Raw genomic sequence first — 22,301 nt, 5'->3', positions numbered from 1 at the left:
GAATAAGGTCATTTGCAGACAGGGTACCAACACAAATCTGTGGGAAGTGATAAATTGCAAGGATATAAAGGTAATACATTGGCATGTGTGCACTTCTTAAGTCTTTTCTATATCCTGACATCAATTTCTCAGTAATAAAGTAATTAGACCTATCCTTTACTGAGCATTAATTACATGTCAGTCGTGTATCTGTTTTACATCCAGTAACATATTTAAGGTTTACAACAACCCTGTGAAGTAAATATTATTATCGTATCTTTTTTGTACAACTAGGAAACCAAGACACGGAGGAGTCAAGTAATCCACTCAAGATCACACATCTAAAAATGATTTGATCTAACTTTGGAGTCTACACAAGGATAAATTTTTCTACAAAGCATATTCGTTAAACAACACACACACACAAACAACTAGATATGGCAGACATGTACACATCACGCTACCCAGTGAAAACAGCATGCACGTTTTTCTCAAGTGCACATGGAACATCTTCCAGGACAGATCATAAAGTAGGCTACAAATTAAGTCTCAATACATTGAAACAGGTAAATACCATACAAAATGTCTTTCTTGACCACAACAGGATTAAGTAGAAATCAATAACAGGAATAAAACTGAGCCAAGCACAGTGGCTCATGCCTGTAATACTAGCACTTTGGGAGGCTGAGGAGGGCGTATCACTTGAGGTCAGGAGTTCAAGATCAGCCTGGCCAACATGGCAAAACCCCATCTCTACTAAAAATACCAAAATTAGCCAGGCATGGTGATGCACACCTGTAATCTCAGCTACTTGAGAGGCTGAGGCAGGAGAATTGCTGGAATCCAGTAGGTGGAGGTGGCAGTGAGCTGAGATTTTGCCACTGTATTCCAGCCTGGGAGACAGAGCGAGACTCTGTCTCAAAAAATAAAATAAAATAAAACTGATCAAACTGGAAAATTCATGAACTTGTGAAAATTAAACAATGCAGTCTTCAACAACCAGTCAATCAAAGAAGAAATCATAAGGGAAATTAGAAAATGTTTAGAGACAAAAATAAAAACAAAGCATACCAAAATTCGTGGGACACAGTGAAAGCTGTGTTAAGGTGAAATTTATAGCTCTAAATGCTTGCATTAAAAAACAAGAAAGATCTCAAATCAACAATCCAACTTTAAAACTTAAAGAACTAGCAAAAGAACAAACTAAACCCAAAGCTACCAGAAGGAAGGAAATAATGAATATCAGAGCAGAGATTAATAAAACAGAGAATAGAAAAATATCAATGAAACAAAAGATTTTTGAAAAAATAAATGAAATTAACAAACCTTTGGCTAGATGAACTAAAAAAAAAGGAAGACAAATTACTAAATTCAGAAAGGAAAGTGGGGACATTATCACTAATTCTACAGAAAGAAAAAATTGCATTTTTTGGCTGGGCACAGTGTCTCATGCCTGTGATCCCAGCGCTTTGGGAGGCTGAGGAGGGTGGATCACAAGGTCAGGAGATCAAGACCATCCTGGCCAACATGGTGAAACCCCATCTCTACTGAAAATATAAAAATTAGCTAGGTGTGGTGGCACGTGCTTGTAGTCGCAGCTACTCCAGAGGCTGAGGCAGAAGAACTGCTTGAACTTGGGAGGCAGAGACTGCAGTGAACCAAACTCGTGCCACTGCACTGCAGCCTGGTGACAGAACAAGACTCCATCTCCAAAAAAACAAAAAAATTGCATTTTTGTACCCTAAAAATGAACAGTCTGAAAATTCAATTACAAAAACAATTTCTTTAAAATATCTTCAAAAAGAATAAAATACTGAGGAATTAATTTAACCAAGCAGGTGAAAGATGTGTACAACAAAAACTAAAAAACATTGCTGAAAGAAATTGAGTAGGATAAATAAATGTGTTTCCGTGGAAATGGACTAGGTTACTTAATATTGTTTAAGATGTCAACACTACCCAAAGCAATCTACAGACTCAATGCAATTTCTATCAAGCGTCCTCAAATTGATATGGAATCTCAAGGGACCTTGACTACCCAAAACAATCCTGAAAAAGAACAAAACTGGAGGACCCACATTTTCTGATGTCAACATTTACTTCAAAGCTACAGTAACCAAAATAATGTAGTATTGGCACAAAAACAAACCTTATAGACCAAAGGAATACAATAGAAAGCACAAAAATAAAGCACCTCATATATGGTGAAGTGATTTGGGTAAGGGTCACAAGGCTATTCAATGGGGAAAGGGCAGTATTTTCAACAAATGGTACTGCAAAAACTGGACATCCAGGTGCAAAAGAATGACGTTGGACCCATACCTAACACCATATATAAAAATTAACTCAAAGTGGATCAATGGCCTAAATGTAAGACCAAGGATTGTAAAACTCTTAGTAGAAAGCATGAGGCAAAGGCTGCATGAGGGTGGCTTCAGCAATGATTTCTTGATATAACACCAAAGGCGCAGGTGACAAAAGAAGAAATAGACAAATAAGACTGCATAAAAATGTAAAAATTGTGTGCACTGAAAAACACTATCAACAGAGTAAAAATGCACTCTACAAATTGGGAGAAAATATTTACAAATCATGTATTTGAGAAGGTATTACTATGTAGAATACATAGAGAACTCCTAAAACTCAACAACAACAAGCTTGATTCAAAAATAGGCAAGGGCTTGAGTAAACATTTCTCCACTGAAGATCTACAAATGACCAATATACACATGAAAAGATGCTCAACAACACCAATCATCACTAATCATTAAGAAAATGCAAATCAAAACCATGGCGAGACACCACTTTGCACGCATTAGGATGACTGCTATCTAAAACACACACACACACCCAGAAGATAGCAAGTGTTGGGGAGGATGTGGAGAAATTGGAACTCTTGCGCAGTTGCTGGGACTGTAAAAGGATACAACCATGATGAAACACAGTATGAGAGTTCCTCAAATAATTAAAAACAGAATTATCAAATAATTCAACAATTCTGCTTCTGACAGAAGGATTGAAAATGGGGTATCAGATAGATATTTATACATCCATGTTTATAGCAGCATTATTCACAATAACTAAAACGTGGAAGCAGCACACTGACAAATGAAAGGATAAACAAAACCTGGTCTATACAGATATCGGAGTCTTATTCAGACTCAGAAAGGAAGGAAGTTCTGACAGAAGCTACAATATGGATGAATCCAGAGGACATTGCGCTAAGTGAAATATGCTAATCACAAAAAGACAAATATTGTAAGGATTTTATTTACATGAGGCACTCAGAGTAGTCAAAATCATAAAGACAGAAAGTAGAATGGTGGTTTCTGGGGACTGAGGGGAAGGGACATGGAGCATTATTATTTAATGATTATAGAGTTTCAGTTTTACAAGGTAAAAAGAGCTACGAATATGGATGGTGGTGTTGATTGCACAATATTATTAATATATTCAATGGCCCTGAACTGTGCACTTAAAAATGGTTAAGATGGTAAATCTTATGTGTTTGTTTTGTTTTGTTTTTGAGATGGAGTCTCACTCTATCACCAGGCTGGAGTGCAGTGGCGCAATCTCAGCTCACTGCAACCTCCGCCTCCTGGGTTCAAGTGATTCTCCTACCTCAGCCTCCCAAGTAGCTGGGACTACAGGCGCCTGCCACCACACCCAGCTAATTTTTGTATTTTTAATAGGAATGGGGTTTCACCATGTTAGCCAGGATGGTCTCAATCTCTTGACCTCGTGATCTGCCCACCTCAGCCTCCCAAACTGCTGGGATTGCAGGTGTTATGTGTATTTTCAACACAGTAAAAAAGTTGGAAAAAAATCCTTGGAAGTTTTTTCAAAAAATTAAAGTGCATATAAGGTTTATTCTGAGAGACAAATTACGCTTTCTTCAAACTTAACTAAAATTGTAAACAGTGTAGAGAATCAATAGCAGTATAAATTCAAATTGAAGAGGCAGATTCTAAATACCTACTCCATGCCTTGTTCTGTGTCAAGTACTAGATATATGAAGATAAATATATCCGTTTTCTCATGACACCAAATGATACCCCTAGAAAATTAATTAAATTTCACCTGCTTAGTCTCATCTCCCCAGTCACAGAAGCGAGCTATAGATTACTGTGACATTCCCATGAAATGCATCCTCACAGGAAGGGCAATTATCACTGGTTACCATAGGCAGCATGGCTGACTTATCTGCAATATTTTGGGGCAGTTACTCTTTGCATCACCCAAATCACAGCACAGAGAAGTTACTTGCTCTGCAAACACATGGCTATCTCGTTGAAGATTTGTCTAAGCAGTCAGGAATAATCGCTGCAGAATTACAAAGCAATTTCTTTTGATGTTTCCATCAAAGATTTCTCTGTGTCAACAACATTCTACGCCATTAAATCACAAGCAAGGATAATGGTACCAGATTTCACTTTGGTTGTAAGTAGCATAATAAATGGTCTCCTTAAATGGGTGAGAAGTGTGTGTGTGTGTGTGTGTGTGTGTGTGTGTGTGTGTGTGTGTGTGTATTTTAAAGAGATCTTTCAGCATGTTTATTCTTTGAAAAAGGTTCTTGGTACTTCTTGCCAAAGCTTTGGGTTTCTATCTTGAACAAAAGTAACTTGGCTTTCACACGGGTTTGCAGGAGGTCTGAGCACTTAATTACAGTCCATTATCCGCTTTCATTATCTTTCCTCCTGCCTGAATGAGTTCAACAGTTTCCAGACATTTCTACTTTGATACAATTTTTCATTTTCTCTGATGTCATCATTTTATCACCAAGTTTTTGATCTTTACAGTTCATCTAAGTTTTATACATTCACAGAGGCACTTCATTGTAAAAGCACCTTAATTTTTTTCCACCTTAAAATTTAACTCTTGCTTTACCTTATATTTCCTTTTCACCAAAGTATTTAATTTCTTTTAAAAACATATTAAAATATAATTCCTTGAAACTAATTTGAAAATGTCTGCTTGTACCCATCCTAATTTGGAAATTCTAAAAGTGTGAACTCAGTGCTAACTTATTTTCCTCTTTTTGGACAATAATAAATATTCCATATTGGAAAATGCTGTGTAGATACCAAAGAGGTGTCTATAAATACTCTTCCCAGACACTAACATCGACTCCTGTCTAGACAGATTCATTTTAAACTAGTTTTGAAGCCATCTAACTCTACTAATATGCATTCTTTCCAGGGTCCTCCAACCCCTGTTACAAAATCATTCAACTCAGTGATTCCCCAGGCAATTACCTTAACCCACCACAGTCTTGGTATCTACTGGGGTTGTTATCTTATCTGAGAATTACATTTAAATTTGGTGGAGATAACCTTTTTTAGACAAACTTTATTGGTTTGTACTTAATATGTTATGGTATTCAGGCACTAATTCACCATTTCCCCAAGAATGTTTTGAAATATTTGCCCTGATACGTTAAGCAGCATTGTATTTTTATTTAAAAGGATTCTAGCATCCTTTCCTTGCAAATTCTTCAGAATGAGTTATTAATATTTTGAGATATTGCATTTCCATAGAAGGATACAAAAAATATTAATAGAGAACTATGAAAATATGCATACATAGGTGTGTGCAGACACACAAGAATAAAAGAAGAGGAATATAGAAAGAACACATGTGAATACAACTCACCACAAGCTATAAATTTCAAATAGACTACAACAATACACTAATACTGTGCACCACATAGAAAGTAAAGTTTTTTTTTTTTTTTTTCAAACACCCTGTTTATTTGGGTTCATAATTTAGTAACTGCAGGTCTGTGCTGGAAGGCCAGTGTCCCCTCCTGCTGTCGTCACCCACATCCACAGACCAGCCCCAGCGTCAGGTGCAGCTGCTGCCACCCACGGCACACGGGAACAGGACCTGTGCCATGGGCCTGCTCTCTTGTCTAGGGAGATGCTCGTTTATGTCTGCCCAGGGGCTTCATGACACAGTTACCGCAGCTAGGGAGGGCTTCGATTTGGTGGTGTCCCCAGGCCTCTCCCTTGGGAGCTGGGATCTCTGCCACGGGGCCCGGTTCCATGGCTCCACAGCCGCCGACACCTTTCCTTTGCCCATGGGGAAGAGCAAGTATTTCCAGAGGTGGCTTGGAAGCCCTGGGGAGGTAGGGACAGGGACAGGGAGAGCATGAGACAGACCCACAGGGCGGAGGCCAACCCTGCTTTTATTTCACGAGAGCTTCTCGATAGCCGACAGGAGCTCAGGTTTCAGGATGGAGTACGGCTCGGCCCCGGCGGCCTTGATGTCCTCCAGCACGGGCACGTCCCACGAGAAGGTCAGGAGGGCAGAGGGCACCAGCCCGCACTCGTTCAAGGCCGGGTTCTCATCCTCTGACAGCTTCTGCCCTCCCAAGGCCAGCAGCTCAAAAGGCAGCCAGTCGTGCTGCAGGGCCTCCCGGACGAACCCGTACACTGCCCCCAGCCGCTCTCGGGCGTAGAAGGTGCCCTGCAGGAGGCAGCCATCGGGGAGGCGCACGCGCAGCGGCGTAGAGGGTCCTCCACAAGAGGCAGCCATCGGGGAGGCACACGCGCTCGGGCGTAGAGGGTCCCCCGCAGGAGGCAGCCATCGGGGAGGCACACACGCTCGGGCGTAGAGGGTCCCCTGCAGGAGGCAGCCATCGGGGAGGCGCACGCGCAGCGGCGTAGAGGGTCCCCCGCAGGAGGCAGCCATCGGGGAGGCACACACGCTCGGGCGTAGAGGGTCCCCTGCAGGAGGCAGCCATCGGGGAGGCGCACGCGCAGCGGCGTAGAGGGTCCCCCGCAGGAGGCAGCCATCGGGGAGGCGCACGCGCAGCGGCGTAGAGGGTCCCCCGCAGGAGGCAGCCATCGGGGAGGCGCACACGCTCGGGCGTAGAGGGTCCCCCGCAGGAGGCAGCCATCGGGGAGGCGCACGCGCTCGGGCGTAGAGGGTTCCCCGCAGGAGGCAGCCATCGGGGAGGCACACACGCTCGGGCGTAGAGGGTTCCCCGCAGGAGGCAGCCATCGGGGAGGGGCACGCGCAGCGGCGTGTAGGTGTACTTCCGCAGCCCCCGCTGCTCCTCCTTCTCCCGCATGGCCTTGGTCCGCAGCACGCTCAGCCGCTCCACCGCGTCAGACCTGAGCCTCTGCTCCCGTTTGATCTCCTCGGCCGTGAGGTTGAAGAAGTCCCCAGGCAAGTCGAACTGCGAGGCCAGGGGCGAGGGCTGGAAGACCCGGCGCTGCCGGTCCAGCTTGGCATGCACGGGCTCTGCGGCCAGCAGCTGTTCCTTGTGCCTCTCCAGGCTCTGGGGCTGGGCCAGGGTGGCCTCGCTCAGCACGCAGAACTCCTCGGGGTCCTCCTGATCTGGGATGGGAAGCATCACCTTCTGGAACCCAATGGCCTCAAAAAACTGGTGCGTCCCTTCCAGGCAATGTGCTCCCGGAACACTTTGTTCTGCAGCGTGATCTTCCGGTACTTCTCCTCCTCGGGGTGCAGGTGGATGTTGTCCAGGTACTTAGCGATGGTGTCCACGCCCAGCTTCACCCGGTCCCGGTCTTTGTTGAACGTGTGGATCTTCATGATGGAGGCTGCCACTGGGTCAGTGGAAAAGCGTGACAGAATGGCCTCCTTGATGCAGGCATCCTGCTGGTCCTTCCTCAGGGTTGCCCGGTGAGCGGACAGGTGAAGTAGATGCCAGGCACGGCCAGGTGGGCAGAGCCTTCCTCTCTGGGCTGACATACCACGTTGGTCCCTGGGGACTCAGGACTCCTGCTGACGGTGGCTTCGGCTTGAAATTGCTTTCTCACCTGGTTTCGGATGGTGTCCTGTGACGTGGGGCCCCAGGACTGGGACTGCTTCTGCTTCTTCCTTTTTCTTCCTCTCCTTCATTTTTTTTTCTTTTTTCCTTAAAAAAAAAAAAAAACAAAGTAAAAAAGAAAAGAAGGGAATGAGGATCCAAAATTAAGTCTCTTACTTGGCCCGTAACTATGAACCAAGGTACTGATAAGACTCATTATTTCTTTCTTTAATGAGCTGGTAGTACTCTGGTGTTAATGGAAAGTGCATCGAGAAAGCACAATCTTTCTAGATTATCAGAATAACAAACAAGAACTGGGTGAAATTAACCTGAAAATTTCAAACATTAATTCTTTCAAATCTATATTATAAATGACACACATAATTTATCTGAAATATTGTTGGTTAATGTCTCATACTATTCTGTTCTTTGTACTTTGCAGAGAAAGTATACATTCAAAATCCATCGTCTTTAAAATATAAAATTGCATTTCCCTCAAAAACTGTGGCATCTCTAGGCCACAAATAAGAATAAAATATGATATTGAGTTTCTATTCAGGAAGAAATCTACAAGTTATGACCAGATCTTGCTAGGGATTCCAGTGATAACAATGGTGTGTGCTTATATTTTCTTTATAATCTTTTATTTATTTGATTATTATGTAATGTTTTTCTTTATAATTTTGCATGTATTTGTGTTTAACAAAAAAAATTATTAATTAAAAAAAAAAAGAAAGTAAAGTTTATGGGAAGTTCCCCCTTACATTTGCAAAAGATTGTTGTGACGTAAAAGAAAACTTTTAAGTTGCAGAAAGCAAATTATACTGTATTTCAAATTGTAATATTTAATTGCTAAAATATTTGAGCCTTAGAGGTAAACTAAACCAAAGGGAATTCATGCCCTTTTCATGAAGAGAATTGAGCAGAATTTACCTAATCTATACAAATATAAAATATATACCTTTTTTTATTTTTTTATTTTCATGTATTTATTTTTTTATTTTGAGACAGAGTCTGTCTCTGTTGCCCAGTCTGGAGTGCAGTGGCACAGTCTCAGCTCACTGCAACCTCCACCTGCCAGGTTCAAGTGATTCTCCCGTCTCAGCCTCCCAAGTACCTGGGATTACAGGTGCCTACCACCATGCCCGGCTAATTTTTGTATTTCTAGTACAGACAGGGTTTCTCCATATTGGCCAGGCTGGTCTCAAACTCCTGGCCTCAGGTGACCTGCCCGCCTCGGCCTCCCAAAGTTCAGGGATTACAGGTATAAGCCACTGAGCCCGGCCAGAATATATACCGTTTCATTTTAATTATTTGTGGATCATGCTGTGTGCCTCACACACAACCCATGCATTGTCCCCTCCCCAGGTTTCATGCATCAATGTTGCTGCTACTGGCTTCTTTCACATTCTCTCAGGATAAAGAGCATAGCAGAAACTCTTAAAGGTGGTTTCCAAGAGCTGACTTAAACACAAAATTCAAAGAATAAATAATTACTCACCAGACTTATTTTATTATTTGACTTTCAAGAAACACAGACCTTTCTTAGAACTTTATAGCATATTGCCTACATCACAATTGACGTCCATTTAGACAAAACTGACAATGTATTTGTTCATCTGCAGTAAAATGTTTTCTTCAAACTCTTCTGAATCCTCCTAATCAGCCTAATCAATACCCAGCTAGGATACTGCAAAGCAGCTGATAGCTGCAGCATCTTTTTATTTGCCCCACACCCCGTTTTTAGAAGCAAACTCTCCTTTCCCTTCACCAGTCCAGTTTTAATAGCAGACTCCTGGAGATGCACTCCTGACTCACTACTGACCTGCCATGACCCAGGCAACTCACTGATTCTGTTTAATCCACCAAGGTCTTGTGAAATAATTCAACAAAATCAGATAAACAACGTTGCAACTAGAAGTGAAAGTCTCACTGCCTGAATTTATTACCTTTCTGAGGTCGTATTTCCAGATTTTCTCCCTCTTAACATTATGTCTTTGTTTTCTTGTTTCTTTGTTTTGTCTTGATTTGTTTTGTTTACCAAATCTATTGCAGATGAAATCTGATTTTTCACATTTTGTGAATGTTATCAAAGCTAACTATACACACTTATACTCCCTTAATTTGGATATCATTTAAAATGAAATGTAACTAAATTGGATTAAGCTTGGAGAAAATAAAAAAATCATTAAACTGATTAAATAATTAAAGTCAACATATTAGTATCCAGAGATAGCAACTATTACATTTGGAATAGTAATTCTGTGATTTTTCTCTATTTATTCATACCTATATAAGCATGTAGGCAGTTTATGATATATTGTTTAACCATCAAACTGATAATATTCACAACTGATAGAGTAGATAATTATGCATGTAATAAGCAAAGAGAAAATAGTAGAAACTATTTGATAACATGCCAATTATCTATACATATGTCATAACTGTATAAAGTCCATATATTTCTGTTGTGTACAGAAAATTGCCATATGTATAATGCACAAAAGTTTTATCTGAGTGCTTTCTATATTATATCATGAGCATTTTCCTAATTTATCAAGTGGTTCTTAATGTTGTATAATATATCATCTTTTGGAAATACTGCCAGTTAATTGTTCATGCCTTTGAAAAAACTTGTATACTTCAAAATGTTAATACTATTATATCTTTCATTGACATTGCCATTCTCGAACTTGGATTTTAGACCAAATCTCCCATTATTACCTTGAATTCTGGGACATGACATTATTGGGCTGAAAACTAAAGATATTAAATTTTTTTTTTAAGATGGAGGCTTGCTCTGTCACCCAGGCTGGAGTGCAGTGGTGCGATCTCGGCTCACTGCAACTTCCGCCTCCTGGGTTCAAGTGATTCTCCTGCCTCAACCTCCCGAGTCCCTAAGACTACAGGCACGTGCCACCACACCAGGCTAATTTTTTGTATTTTCAGTAGAGACCGGGTTTCATCATGTTGGTCAGGCTGGTCCCGAACTCTTGACCTCAGGTGATCTACACACCGCAGCCTCCCAAAGTGCTGAGATTGCAGAAGTGAGCCATTGTGCCTGGCCAAAACAGAACTCTCATGCTGCAAGAAAAGTAACACAATTTGGTGGTAGGGAGAATTTTGTATTAACCATCATATGCTTTAAAAAAATGTTGACATTTTGAATGCAAATCTACTTCTAGAAATTTTCAAGAAAATAAGGGTGCCAAACTTAAGAAATGTTTATGAGAAACATTGTTTGTAATTGCAAACAGTGGAAACTACCCCAAATAACAAACTTTATTTTTTTTTTTTTGAGATGGAGTTTTGCTCTGTCACCCAGGCTGGAGTGCAGTGGCACGATCTCGGCTCACTGCAACCTCCACCTCCCGGGTTCAAGCTATTCTCCTGCCTCAACCTCCTGAGTCCTTAAGACTACAGGCACGTGCCACCATGCCAAGCTAACTTTTTGCATTTTTAATAGAGATGAGGTTTCACTATGTTAGCAAGGATGGTCTTCATCTCCTGACCTGGTGATACAACCACCTTGGCCTCCCAAAGTGCTGGGATTATAGGCGTGAGCCACTGTGCCTGGCCAACATTAAAATATTTTAACACACACTGCCAATGTGTTTCTCTAGAAAGCTTTTATCAAATTATCAATGATGTTAACTCCATACTCCAGTGACCATAACTTCGTTATATTTTGTTTCTTATTTCCTATATTAAAACATTTCATGCATATAGTTTGCATTCTGTTTATTACAAATCAGTTGCATATTATTAGATTTTGTGTTGATCTGCCATTTGTAGGTAATTTGTGAATTGACCTTAGTTCATTTTTATTGGTGCTTTTGTTTAGGAACTTTCTGTCATTTATGAAAACCTATCATGATATTACAGTAATTAATACTTTATCTGGCATTTACATTGCAAATTATTTTCTTAGCTCTAATGATTTTGACCTTTTGACTTAAGAGTATTAAATGTGCTGTTGATAATTTTCTCTGCAATCTCAATTCTTTTCAATACATTATGATCTAGTGTTTTACTTTGCACATTTTGTTTTGGTATGTGATATAAGATATGAACAAATATACAATATAGAGTTTCTCCAAATACTCAAGATAATGAGAAGATCTTCCCAATACCATTAATCAAAAAATCCATTACCCCATTGGTTTAATAGTTTCTCTTTATCACATACACACACACACACACACACACACACACAAGTATGCACACATAGACAAACACACTAGAAAGAGAAGCAAGTGATGCTTTCTTCAATTCTTCCATCTGTCAAAGCTAGCAACAGAACCACAATGTTTACAAGGAAATATCATTGTCTATCCGCTATGGTCAAACTACCCACATTCTTATTCTTCTTTATTCTCTGCATTCATTCTCATTTGTTTCTAAATGATATTTTGTAACTTGTATTAAGCCCTCACTTGGCATCCTTACCAAACCTTATTTCTTTCATTCCATGGCCAATAATTTTATTAAAACCAAAAATTAATTGGGGAAGAATGTGCACCTGTTACGCAGTTCAGTACTCCCTCAAAAGATCATGGCACATTTCCTTATTGTTAAAATTCACTTTTAAGTTTCCTAGTATGTTTTTCTCTAGGAAGATTCCTAGCAGTGATTTGAATTTTATTTAATTTTCTTTTTCCTCTAGTTTTTAGTTAGTATCATATTTCAAGCATTTTCTCATCCCTGTGTCATCAAACATTGATAATATATGAGAACATTTTATTTCTCTGTTAGCATTCATTTACTTTATTGAATACTCATTTATTTCTAATTTCTTTTCTAATTGATTCTCTTACATTTATTATTTACACAAATTTAAGTAATGCAAAGTTGTCTATTGAGCAATAACTTATGTCTCCTTTTTCTATTTCATGTCTTACTTATTGCATTGACCAAAATTTCAACAACACTGTTGATAGGTCATGTGGTACATTTGTAAATATATATTCTAATGATATCTCACTGTTATCTGTGCATATGCTTTTTTGAGATAGATTTAATTAAGAGTTTCCTCTTTGTCCTATTTTCTGGTACATATTTATTTTGAAATTAACAATGGGTATTGTACACTAACATGCCATTCCTAATATAAACTATTTGGTTATAGTGGCTAACTTTTCTAACTTATTATTATATTTCATTTCTGACATCTTAATTAGTTTTTAGAAAGCTCTTATATAAGTAGGCAATATGGTAAAGTGGAGTAGAGTATGACTTTTACTCAAAAGATTTCTATTCAAGTTCTGAAATTCATTAGTGATGTGACCGTGATGGAAGTTATTTAAACCATATGAAACTGAGTCTCTTGATCTGTAAAATGGGACTAATATTATCTAGTCCATTATATTGCTTAATTCAGTGCCTGACAAAAACCACAAATAAGTAAAAATAAATATTGTGAGTGGTTGGAATTATATAGTTTCTTACATAATGTTGATGAAAAGTTAAATATATCCATACCTTTTTTAGAAAGCGTTATCTTCATTTAGATTTTAGATCTCATATGGCACATACTTATTCATGTTTTAGATAATTTTATTTGATTCTTAAGTTTTTAAAATTAATCATTCTCCACACTAAATTATATATATTTTATATATATACATATATATAGTACATACATGAGAATGATGTGCTTATTAAATCTGGGGAACTGCATTTCTAGATCCTGACCTTGGAAATTTTAGTACAGAGAAATCTTCAGAAACTTTCTTCAGTTTTTTTTTATTGGTTTCTTAAAAATGGCCATTTCAAAAAAAACTTCATTGTTTTACTATAGAGTAATAATATGTACATTTATGAAATTAATTTGTATCTAGATAATTATGTATAGTTGCCATTGAATTTGCATTTGTCTACCTTGAGTGTTCTATCAGTTTACCTATTTTGTTTCTGAAGCTCTTCCTTTATGAAAAGGAAAGCAAAGCATTCTTGCATTTCCTAACATATTTTATTAGGGTTTTTTTTTTCTAACTTACTTTTTTCCCATTTATTATATTCTTCCATTTAATATTCTTAGTTTTATTTCAGGTTTTCTTACCAGACTTTCTGAGTGAATATTTCAGTCTTATGTTTTTTTCATATATAAAGCAAAGCATTTAATAGTATGAATTTTCCTAAGGATGGCTTGTCTAAATTTCATATCTTGTTGTAAGATGCCATTTCTCACATCATTTCAAAATAGTCTATAACTTTAATTTTTATTTCCTTTTCTTGACCCAACAGATATTTGGTTTTGTTTGTTTCTTTTGAATTTTTAAAATAATTTAGTGTAAAACTTCATGTTAATTTTTATGAATTTTTATCATTGTGGTCAGATAATAAAACTTTACAATTTTTGAGTCATAGAATTTATTTTCAGCTTCTTAACACTTTTCTAATATGAATAGCTGTGTTATTTGTTAAGATTCAAAGTTATGTGTGTTTTAGTCACAATTTCCTGGGCTATAAGCATCCTCCCCTGCTTGAATTCTGAATTTATCAAAGCAAGAGGCCTGAGTTCTGTTTTTCTTTCTTTCTTTTATACATCCAGCCAGTAAGTCGCTTAACCACTCTGGTTCTGATTCACCTTGACCATACTTAATCTGTCTGGGCCTTAGTTTTTAAATCTTAATGAAGAAATGATCATTCTACCTCATAAAGCTTCCTCAAGATATCATTAGTGTAGGAAAAAGCAGAACCAAAACTTAGCTCTCTTTTTTATGTAGGAGTAAGGTGCTGCTTTCATCTTCCAAGCAAATTTTCTATCTTTAAATTAACTTTACTGATGGGTTATTTACATTAAAAATGCACCCATTTAAAGTTTGATGTGTTTTTACAAACATTTACACCTGTGTATCTACAATCCCAAACAAGATAGAGAATATTTCCATCACCCCAAAAAGTCCTCATGTGCCCCTCACCAAGAAATGTATTTCCTGAACAGACACTGACTTCTAATTTGTTTCCACTGGCAGAAAAAGCAAATGGGAGCAGAGATATCACCAGATGAGACATCACCAAAACCATGAAACACTAAAACCCAATTAACAAGGAACAACAGACTGAACAGTGGAGGAAGTTTAGACCTAACTTCATCTAGGAGTGAAAAATGAAGAGAAAGTAATGGATAGGCAAAGCATGGAGGACTCCAGGACAGTAAAACTATTCTACATGATGCTATAATGATGCACATGTCATTAAGACAGAGGGTCCTTTCCTTGCCACTTCCCCGGCCGGAAATCTCCATGGCCAGAGGTGCCTCTGCCCCGGCTCACTCTGCCCATGTGGCCCAGCAGGCAAGCTTGGTGCCTGCTATGGTCCTGGATCCCATACCTGCTGCTGCTCTATGCCCAGCCCACAGTGGGCACGGGCATGCCACACCAGCTTCCACCTTGAGTTCTGGCATCTGAACAAGGGGGACGCAGCAGCACCTGAAAACAGAAGTGCTATCAACTGGAGAGCCCCAAGAGTTGTTATAGCTTTTGCTCAGCGAGTCTCAACGTCTGAGCCCCCAGGAAGTGTTACAGCTCTCTCCCATTCTTGCCACCCACAGTCTGCTAATGGGGGTGCGTCACAGCTCATTTGGTCCCACTGCCCAGAGCTTGGTGAATGGGGGCATGTGACACCCAGCAGTTTTTTCGCTCTTGTAGCTCAACCAGCAGGAGCGTGTTACAGCTGTTTTCATATTCACTCTTTGGCAGATTCCAGGTTCTTGTCCCATGACCAAGAGGAATAAGGTACCGGACACCAAGAGTAAGCAAGGCAAAGAAGATTTTTACTGAATGACAGAAAAGCTCTGAACAAGAGGTGACCCAAGGTTCTTAGTCCTCTGTGTCACAGGTGACCTAAAATGGGTAGCCATGTGTGAGGATGAGTCTGGGGTTTATATTGGCTCAGAATTGGGGAGTGTGCACTGATTTGTGCATGGGCAGGCCTTGTAAAACCACCATTCAATTGACTAAAAGGCATTGAGGACATTTTTACTCCAGTCATGGACTCTATGCATAGGTGTATTATACGTGTGTTTGGGATGGTGGCTAAGAGAATGAAGAATATAGGGAAACTTACAATCTATAAATGAGTAATTAAAAATAGTAATTTAAGTCTACTATTCTTTTTAAATGTTTATTATCATTATTGTTTTAGAGACAGGGTCTTGCTCTGTTGCTCACTGCAGCCTCAACAACCTGGGCTCAAGCATGCCTCCTGCTTCAGCCTCCGGAGTAGCTGGGACCACAGGCACACATCATCCTGCCCAGCTAACTCTGTCTTTTGTAAAGGCAGGGTTTCACTATGTTTCCCAGGCTGGTCTTGCACTCCTGGCCTAAAGCAAACCTCCCTCCTCTGCCTCCCAAATTGCTGGGATTACAGGCATGAACCAGCAAGCCCAGTCAACCATATTACTTAAAACATAAAAATAAAGCAGCTATAAAACGGAAAGTGATTGGATGCAAGGAATGGGACATGGGAAAGGTGGGAGAAACACTGTTGCTTTGTTTTACATTTAGTTTTTAATATGTACAAATACTACTTTGATTAAAACTTTAAAGATAATTAAATTACATGGAAAAAAGGAATTAACAATGCATTATCATGCAACTTTACCCCCTATGTTTGACTTAACCTCCAGTCACGTTCTGGTGTCTTCCTAAGGACCAGAATAATGCTTCTCTCATAGTGCCTTGCATCTAGAAGGTGTTCAATGAATACATTGAACACAATATATCAAACTGGTTAATATGCAATGAGCTGTCTTTTCACAAAAAGAAAAAGGGTATAATATGCAGAACATTAAAGCATTATTAAAATTATCATGAATGGGGTATGTGGCAAGAGAGTACACTTTGAAGCCAGACCTTGTTTAAAGTCCCTCTCTGCCAAATATTATTTGTGAGATACTGTGGAATATTCTTAAACCTCTAACATCATCATGTTCTCATTTTTAAATGGTGACTATCACAGTTCACTCGTTGGTTTGCTATGAAGATTAAAGGAAATTACATGTAGCACAGTTTGTGGCTTCTACATAACATATATTAAGTAAATGACAGTTTCCCTTTTCAGAACATTGGTAAGTGGCATAAAGGCTTTAGTGAAAAAACAATTCATGAGCTAATATTTCTTGATGGAAAGGAACTAGGGAATAAACTGGGTGGTGTAACATAAAAAATGCACTACAAAGTCAGGGCTAAGGCTATAAAAGTAATACATGCCCATCCACAGAAACAGACACATAAATATTTCCACCAGTTCTGCAAAATCTCTGGTTCTGGATTTGATAGAATCTTGGACTTTGATTGGAGAGGTTAATACCAGGACACTATCTCTCTCTGTGCCTTTACCAAAGCCAGAACTTGTCTCAGATCCCTTGAACAGTCAAAATCAGCCTAATCAAAGACAGAAACAAAGAAGAAACAAAATAACCAGAATAGAAACTCAGATTTTTTTTTAATCAAGATTGGTTCTTACAAAGTTGAGTTTCTCTGCCTCAAAGGTTTGTCTGTGTGCTTTGTACCTCCACACTGACCTCTGCAGTCTCAGAGCAGTTGCAAGCTTCAAAGAGAGTCCTATACATGAAGGAAACACATAGTTCTGCTGTTAGAATTAAAAAAAAAAAAAAGCATTCCTTAAAGATGTCTCTTATCAATTACAACTCAAGTGTTGATTACAAAGAGAAATAATTTCCAATTCAAGACCGCTTAAATCTGGTTTAGTTTAATATATTCATTTAATCTAAGTTGACTCTCCAAAGTCTTCAGTATGGTGTGCTGGCATCCCCTCCACCAGCCCCTGCCCCCAAACTCTGAAAGGAACATATAGGATATTGGACAATACACAATGGAACAAGCAGAGAGACAGAAACAAATGGCTGTTGTGATGAGAAGGCCAAGAGATTCTTGATGCAGGCTAAGGGTCCGGGAAAAGGCGGCCAACAGTAGATGCCAACAAGAAAGCCTTGTCTCCTCAGAAAACTGCACTTTGTTTATTGGGGGGGAATCAAAAGCATTGTAGAAATTGCTCTAATTTCCCATAACACAAATGTTATAAAACCAAGAATAGCTGAATGAAAAGGCAGCTGATCCAGCAAACAAGTCTAGATTGATGAAGTCTAGTCATGGTCAACAGTTAATTAAATTCAACATACAGTTTTTATCATCCTCACGCTTTGACATTCTGACATTTACATTCCCCGTTCTCTTGTTAGGGAGTCTCTTCCTGGCTGAAATTTCTGAATAATAATGATAATCTTTCATTTAGCTGAAAGGGGCAATAAATGGGTATTTTGATCATCTTCAGCTAATATAGGAAAGGAAAGCATCAGGAAGCCCTCTTGCCTTTCCAGTGTGAACTGTATTCCCATTCTTCCCAGTCAGTTATGAGGGGTTATAATGACTTGTGGCTTATCATTAGAGAAATTGATATTTTCACAGGTGTGTAGGTAAGAAGAGAGCTAGGAGAAATGGTGAGGCGAATAAAGTGAGAAAAGAAGGAGGGGTGGAAAGAGGCAGCACCTTCCTGCCACATCCTTGACCTAGATGCATTTCTTTTTTGGGACTGAATGAGGATACATAACTACCTGTTTTGAGGGTTTCACAAAAAAGCACCTGTTCTATTGTGATGGTGAGTCAATCTTTGTATAGAACTAAATATAGGAGCACACATGCAATGGCATCATGGCATATACTTTATTCACCTGCAAGTTAAAAAAAAAGGATGTTTCATAGGTCCATAAAAATATTTTCCGAGTAGCTATTACACCGGAAAGATGGCGGAGCAAGAGCAAAGAAAAATCCCTTTGGTTCCAGAAAATCTCCTGAAAAAGAGGAAGGCTTATCAAGCCCTCAAAGCCACTCAGGCAAAGCAGGCACTTTTCGCAAAGAAGGAGCAGAAGAAAGGAAAAGGGCCCAGGTTTAAGCGATTGGAATCATTCCTACATGATTCCTGGCAGCAGACGCGTGACAAGGTGTGTATCAGATGACTAGAAGTGAAGCCTCACGCCTTGGAATTGCCAGATAAACATTCTTTGTCCTTTGTCGTACGCATTGAAAGGATTGATGGTGTGAGTTTACTGGTGCAGAGAACCATTGCAAGACTTCGCCTAAAGAAAATTTTTAGTGGTGTCTCTGTAAAAGTCACTCCCCAGAACCTAAAAATGCTGCGCATAGTGGAACCTTATGTGACCTGGGGATTTCCAAATCTGAAGTCTGTCCGGGAACTCATTTTGAAACGTGGACAAGCCAGGGTCAAGAATAAGACCATCCCTCTGACAGACAACACTGTGATTGAGGAGCACCTGGGGAAGTTTGCTGTCATTTGCTTGGAAGACCTCATTCATGAAATTGCCTTCCCGGGGAAGCATTTCCAGATCTCATGGTTCTTGTGCCCTTTCCACCTCTCAGTGGCCCATCATGCTACCAAAAATAGAGTGGGCTTCCTCAAGGAGATGGGCACACCTGGCTATCGGGGTGAACGCATCAATCAGCTCATCCACCAGCTGAACTAGAACGAGGTGCCAAACTGCAATAAATTTTTATCAACAAAGTGGAAGCATGTGTTTTTGGATTTGGAGAATTTGTATCAAGTATCTTCAGAGAAGATTATTTCCTGCTTTATCTTTCAAAACTGGAAAGGAGGGTCAAAGAAAAGACAGTAGCTGGCCAGGAGTGGTGGCTCATGCCTGTAATCTCAGTACTTTGGGAGGCTGAGATGGGAGAAGTGCTTGAGGCCAGGAGTTTGAGACCAGCCTGGTCAACATAGTGAGACCCCCATCTCACATGAATTAAGAAATAATAATAACACAACAGATAAACTGCATGATCACCTCATAGTCTCCCCAGGTTTTGCCTGAAGGCTTTTTCTTGCTGCTGAACAGAAAGTAGAGCCCAGTGTTCAAGTAGTCTTTCTGAGATGATGAGACAAAGATCAGATTCTTTGGTTTCAGAAGCAGTTGGAGTTTTCTAGGCAAAGTATTAAAGAAAACAGAGCTGTTCGAGCCGGGCGCGGTGGCTCATGCCTATAATCCCAGCACTTTGGGAGGCCGAGGCAGGTGAATCACGAGGTCAAGAGATCGAGACTATCCCGGTCAACATGGTGAAACCCTGTCTCTACTAAAAATACAAAAAAATAGCTGGGCATGGTGGCGTGTGCCTGTAATCCCAGCTACTCAGGAGGCTGAGGCAGGAGAATTGCCTGAACCCAGGAGGCGGAGGTTGCGGTGAGCCGAGATCGCGCCATTGCACCCCAGCCTGGGTAACAAGAGCGAAACTCCGTCTCAAAAAAAGAAAAAAAAAAAAGAAAACAGAGCTGTTCAGGGAGGAGGAGAGACAGAATATGCATGGGGATGTACCATAAGTCCTCAACCAAGGTTCAGGTTACAAATGCACAAGGTTAGATTTGGTGAGACCTAGAAATTGCATGTCAGAATGAGGAGAGCTAAAGGATAATACCAAAGCTTATACAGTGCCAAGAGAACCTGGACTTTAAGCCAAGGCAGAGTAAAGAAGCCTCACTGATGATCACCATTTCAGCTGGGATCACCAGGAGGCCAGACCTTAGGAAGACCATTCTGTAGAGCAAAGGACAGGACGTGCCGTAGGGCTAAATTTAAAAGGGAAATCTATTTACTCTAACAAAAATTAAAACCAAGGATGACAAGATGCAAAGCATTCACAAATACTTGAACTCCTGCTAGACACAAAACTAAATAACCATTATGGGAAAAAGACACAGTCCAGACCTCCTACCACATATAAACCATGATGTCCAACATAGAAAAAAACTACTAGACACGCAAAGATAGAGGAAAATGCGATCTATAGTAAAGAGAAAAGCAGTCTGTAGAAATTGGTATTGAAATTATCCAAGATGTTATAATTAACAAGAACATTAAAGCCACCATTGTAAATACATTTAAGAACAAGAAGAGAATAGCTAGGTAATCCGAGTGGCAAAATGGACATATAAAAATAGCAAGTTATATGTATGAGTTAAATAGACATTCTCAGATAAGAAGTTTGAGAGAATTTGTTGCCAGCAATTGTGTGCTACAAAAAATGATAAATAATTTAGGCAGAAGAGAAATAACATCAGATAAAAACTCAGATGTATCAGATGCAAGAAGTGAATTAGAAATAAATTTATGAATAAAAACAAGAGATTACATTTGCTCTTCTATTAATTTCCTCAGGACACAATTATTTAAAGCAAAAAGAGCATTCTTTTGTGTTTAAATACAGATTTAGACTATACTATAGCAGATTCTTACATTTTTAAATAATGAAACATAGAATTAAATCAAAATAGACATTATTAAATGCATATTACATATTATATATTCCCTAGAAATATCATTATAAAAACAATACAAATATTTTATTTTAAAAATGTGAAGTTATTACAAAAGAATATTGAGCAAATATTTAATTAATTCCAAAGAAGATAGAAAGAACAGAAGAACACAAAAACTGATGGGAAATCTAGAAAATGTCATATATTAGTAGGCCAGAATCCAACAATATCAATATCTATAATCAGTGTAAACACTTGAACTAAAAGGCAATGATTTAAAGAAAGTTAAAACAATAAAATCAAATTAATGCTTACAAAAGAAGTGTGTTAAAAATAAGCACACATTTGAAAAAATCTAGTACAGCAAACAGGGTATAGATGGGAACTTTTTCTTCTCAATAAAGAATATCTACAATGAACCATCATACTTATTGATAATGAGAAACTGGAAGCTTTACCACTAAGATCAGGAACAAGACAAGGGTGGCCTCTCTCATCATTCCTTTCAACAACGTACTGAAAATCTTAGCTAGTGCAGTAAGACGAGAATAGGTCCTCCCTTAAGACGTACTAAGAAGCCACAGTAATTGGGGGAGTGTGTCATCAGAGAAAAACTAGACGCATAAGTAAAGGAAACAGAATAGAGAGCTCAGAAATATATCCGCAAATAGAGTTAACTGTTCTTTGAATAAGGATCAAGGCAGTTCACTGGAGAAAGAATAATCTTTCTACCTAGTGCACAATTATTCCAACAGAGCTGAAACAACCACACATCTACAACAAGTGTTACGTCTACATGCAAAAGAAAAAAAAGGAATGTAGACTTAGACCTTACGCCATTCATAAAAATTAATTTCAAATTGGTCATATATCTAAATGTAAACCACAAAATTATAAAATCCCTAGGAGCTAAAATAGAATAAATCTAGAGGGCCTTGTATTCGGTGATGACTTTGTAGATACAATGCTACAGGCACAATCTATGAAAGAAATTATTGATAAGCTGGACCTCACTGAAATTAAAAATACCCACTCTAAAAAAAAAAGTGTTATAAGAATGAAAAGACCCACCACAAACTTGGAGAAAGTGTTTGCAAAAGACATATCTGATAAAATTTGATCTGGCAATATAGAAAATGATATCACCTGACCTGAGGTATTTATCCAAGAAATGTAAGGTTTGGTTTAATCTTGTAACATTGATCAATGTAATTTACCATGTTCATATAATTTTAGGTACACACATTTACAAAGA

At 39.0% G+C, this 22,301-nt stretch overlaps 2 pseudogenes; one reads left to right on the top strand and one right to left on the bottom strand.

Annotated features, from left to right (window-relative positions):
- Positions 1-6,171: 6,171 nt before the first annotated feature.
- Positions 6,172-9,746, bottom strand: LOC135272633 (UBX domain-containing protein 6-like; annotated as a pseudogene).
- Positions 9,747-18,524: 8,778 nt separating this feature from the next.
- Positions 18,525-19,262, top strand: LOC135272632 (ribosomal protein uL30-like; annotated as a pseudogene).
- Positions 19,263-22,301: the final 3,039 nt, after the last annotated feature.

Source organism: Aotus nancymaae, unplaced genomic scaffold, assembly GCF_030222135.1.
Source record: "Aotus nancymaae isolate 86718 unplaced genomic scaffold, 86718_ANA_hifiasm-v0.15.2.pri h1tg000119l, whole genome shotgun sequence".
NCBI lineage: Eukaryota > Metazoa > Chordata > Mammalia > Primates > Aotidae > Aotus > Aotus nancymaae.
This window is presented reverse-complemented; position numbering and strand designations above follow the sequence as displayed.